Raw genomic sequence first — 4,732 nt, 5'->3', positions numbered from 1 at the left:
AAATTTTCACAGTTGAAACCGCAGAAGGAAATTCTGTGAAAATAGATAAAATCTGGCAAGAAGGAAAAATAGAACTATTAGGCCATAAGTTTTCTGCAAATTTGTTACCAATGAATTTAGCCGGATTCGATGTAGTATTAGGAATGGATTGGTTAATAGCCAACCATGCACGAATCCTATGTGATAAAAATGCAGTAGAAATTCAAACCCCCACAGGAGAAGTAATTTTAATTACTGGAGATAAACCTCGAAAGCCACTGAAATTTATTTCAGTAATGAAATTGGTAAGCTATTCGAGAAAGCATGAAATGGTGTATATGATTTCAGTAATCATTAACACTAAAGATAAGGAACTTCAGGATATTCCAATAGTCTCAGAATACCCAGACGTTTTTCCAGAAGAATTACCTGGATTACCACCTGATAGAGAAGTAGAATTTAGAATTCATTTAATTCCAGGTACTGCACCAATAGCCAAAGCACCATATAGATTAGCACCTACCGAAATGCTAGAATTGAAAAAGCAATTAGATGAATTATTAAGCAAAGGATTCATACAACCGAGTTCATCCCCTTGGGGTGCACCAGTACTGTTTGTGAAAAAGAAAGATGGATCAATGAGAATGTGTATCGATTATAGAGAATTGAATAAGGTTACGATTAAGAATCGATACCCACTACCTAGGATTGATGATCTTTTTGATCAATTGCAAGGAGCTAGGTATTTCTCTAAGATAGATTTAAGATCCGGATATCATCAGCTGAAAGTACAAGAAGAAGACATCCCTAAAACTGCTTTCAGAACTAGGTATGGTCATTATGAGTTTACAGTCATGCCCTTTGGATTAACGAATGCCCCAGCAGCATTCATGGACATGATGAATCGAATCTGTAAACCATACTTGGATAAATTTGTGATCGTTTTCATCGACGATATACTTATTTACTCCAAAAGCCAAAAAGAACATTGTGAACACTTACACGTTCTCTTAACTTTGTTAAGAAAAGAAAGGCTTTATGCCAAATTCACGAAGTGTGAATTTTGGTTGCAAGAAGTACAATTCTTAGGTCATGTGGTAAATCATGAAGGTATCCATGTAGATCCTGCTAAGATAGAAGCAATTACAAAGTGGAAAGTCCCACAAACAGCTATGGAGATAAGAAGTTTTCTAGGCTTAGCTGGATACTATAGACGATTTATCAAAGATTTTTCTAAGATAGCCGTACCATTAACTAAGTTAACCTGTAAAGCTGCTAAGTTTGAATGGGGACCTAGACAAGAAGAAGCCTTTAAGATTTTAAAGCATAGATTGACGAATGCACCAATCTTAGCTTTACCCGAAGGAACAGAAGACTTTGAAGTATATTGTGATGCTTCAAAATTAGGCTATGGATGTGTGTTAATGCAACGCAAGAAGGTAATTGCGTATGCTTCTAGACAATTAAAAAAGCACGAAGAAAATTATACGACTCATGACCTAGAACTAGGAGCCATAATTTTTGCCCTTAAGATATGGAGACATTATCTGTATGGAAGTAAGTTTACTGTTTATACAGATCATAAAAGTTTAAGATATATATTTGGGCAAAAAGAGTTAAACATGAGGCAAAGAAGATGGATGGAGATGCTAAGCGACTACGACTGTGATATCCAATATCACGAAGGAAAGGCAAATGTAGTTGCAGATGCCTTAAGTCGTAAGTACCATGAGAAACAGAAACGAGTCCGTGCTCTGAGGTTAAATCTACAAGTAGATTTAATGGCACAAATCAAAGAAGTTCAGAAAACAGCAATCAAAGATAATGCTGAAGGAATGAAAGGTTACCTAAAAGAACTAGAACAAGGAAATGATGGAATTTGGAAGTTCCATAAGAAACGAATTTGGGTACCTAAGAGAGGAGAGTTAAGAAATAAGATTTTAGAAGAAGCTCATAAATCTAGATATACTATGCACCCAGGAAATAATAAGATGTACCAAGATTTAAGGAATAATTTCTGGTGGATAGGAATGAAAGAGGATGTAGCCGAATACGTATCCAAGTGTTTAACTTGTTCACAAGTTAAGGCTGAACACCAGAAACCCTCAGGATTACTCCAACAACTAGAAATGCCTGTGTGGAAATGGGAACTCATAACAATGGATTTTGTTACAAAGTTACCCAAAACCAAAAGAGGTAATGATGCGATTTGGGTAATCGTAGACCGATTAACCAAGTCAGCTCATTTCCTACCAATGAAAGAAACCTTTAGGATGGAAAGGTTAGCACAACTGTACGTGGACGAAGTAGTATCCCTACATGGAGTCCCGCTCTCCATTGTATCGGATAGAGATAGTCGTTTTACATCTCATTTCTGGACAAGTTTTCAGAAAGCAATGGGAACTCGACTAAATCTAAGTACTGCTTATCATCCACAAACAGACGGACAGAGTGAAAGGACAATACAAACTCTAGAAGACATGCTCCGAGCATGTGTAATTGACTTTGGTGGTAATTGGGATAGCCATTTGCCATTAATTGAATTCTCCTATAACAATAGTTATCATTCAAGCATCAAAGCTGCACCATTCGAAGCATTGTACGGACGTAAATGCAGAACTCCAGTATGTTGGGCAGAAATCGGAGAAAGTCAATTATCAGGTCCTGAAATTGTACAAGAAACTACAGACAAGATAACTCAAATCAAGGAGAGATTGAAAACAGCCAGAGATCGACAGAAAAGCTATGCAGACAATCGTCGCAAGCCACTCGAATTCCAGATAGGAGACAAAGTACTGTTGAAAGTATCTCCTTGGAAAGGAGTCGTACGATTTGGTAAGAAAGGAAAACTGAGTCCAAGATATGTTCGACCATTCCCAGTGATCCAACTAATTGGACCAGTAGCTTATCGTTTACAACTACCAGAAGAGTTAGCTGGAGTACATGATGTATTTCATGTATCCAATCTCAAGAAATGTTTATCAAACGAATCCCTAGTAGTACCTCTTCAAGATATAGAGGTAAATGAAAAGCTGAAATTCGTAGAGAAACCCCTACAAATAGAAGACCGGAAAATCAAGTTTCTCAAGCACAAACGACTAGTGCTAGTAAAAGTCAAATGGGAATCCAAGAGAGGACCAGAGTACACTTGGGAACTGGAATCAGAAATGAAGCGAAAGTACCCTCATCTATTTCAGTAAATCTCGAGGACGAGATTTTTCTCAAGGTGGGGAGGATGTAACAACTGCCATTAAAATCAATAATTAGGACAATAATTAGTCAATAAGAAAACCCTAATTGAGACACGGAAGTAATTTTGCACTAACCCTAATATTTTCAGAATAATCAAAATCAGGATTAGGGCCCCTAAAACTCAAGGGGGTTAAACCCTAAATTGATAGTTATCTCTAAAACGCGTTGTACAAACTGAAAATTGACGAACTGGCAACTCAGCAGACCTATACCCACGACAAGGCTACTCTAGGCTAGATGTGCACCCCAGGCGAGTCGCGACAGGGGTCACGACTTCTTCCGCGACACGCGGGGGAGTCCAATTTCACGTATAAATACTAGGCCTTGGAACTTGAAATCTGTCTTTGGAACGACGGAAATTCGAGTTACGTAGGCTGAGTTATTACAGAAACAGTCCAACACACACACACTAATCACGAGGTGCTGCCACAATCAGGGTAATAACTCGATCGCTATTACGATTCAACGTCCGATCGATAATAACTATCCAACAATAATCCGGGTGCTGCTCAATTGAGCTTGTACTTTGATTATTCGTCGTGATTTCGACTTGAATATTAGAGTGCTGTTCGAATTCGGACTATGCTCTGTTATTCGTTGTGAATCCGATTGAATTATCGAGTATCGCACTGATTAATCGTTGTGAGGGTGTAATCTCGTGAATTGACGTAACTGCTGTATTAGTTACTAACCTGCCTATGTGTGCATTATGTTAATTTAGGTTAATCGAGGCTAATCAGTAGGCTTATCTATTGCTCGTTAATCTGCAATGTGAGTCATTCTTCTTTTAAACTGTTTTCTCACAGTTTGTGAGTAAGTATTACAAAACTCCAAGTTATTTTCAAAGGTTATAATTACAGGGATTAAGTCTATGTAATCACCATATTACAGCCGGTATGTGGGGTTTTGTATACATTACTTATTTCCCGTCACACTTGGACAAACGGGTGGCCAAGGGGTGATCTGACCACAGTCACAGACACCATTGGACAAATGGGCTAGCCAATGGTTGGTCGAGTGACAAATACTGTGGGTAGTTGGTTTGATATCAGAAACATTGTAATTCCCCTTAATACTGTAATTTATAACTAACAGGTCCTTTTAGAAAAATAGAATGATTCACTCAGTATTTCCCCGCTGACAAAACCTTTTTCCAAACATGTTTCAGGTGATCTGTGTGATCCAGGAAAAGTGCAGTAAAGCACTACAAGCTCAGAGAAGTGGCTCACTGTGAATAAATAAATAAAACATGTTTTGGCAAATAATGATTTCTGTGTGAAATCAACTTATTGTAAATTATGGGATTTATCCCTAAAAACTTTGTGTAATATATTAAAACGAGCATTTTACGGTGAAAAGATCCTGTAATAAAAGACTTCCGCTGCCGCATAAATCAGATACCACGGGTACCACTGGACTGCTCGCGGCTCCCGATTCCGTCCAGGGTGGGTCGGGGGTCGTGACATATAGACTGAAAAAACCTCATCCATTCGGGCCCATG

The sequence above is a fragment of the Helianthus annuus genome, unplaced genomic scaffold (assembly GCF_002127325.2).
Source record: "Helianthus annuus cultivar XRQ/B unplaced genomic scaffold, HanXRQr2.0-SUNRISE HanXRQChr00c001, whole genome shotgun sequence".
Classification (NCBI taxonomy): domain Eukaryota; kingdom Viridiplantae; phylum Streptophyta; class Magnoliopsida; order Asterales; family Asteraceae; genus Helianthus; species Helianthus annuus.
This window is presented reverse-complemented; position numbering follows the sequence as displayed.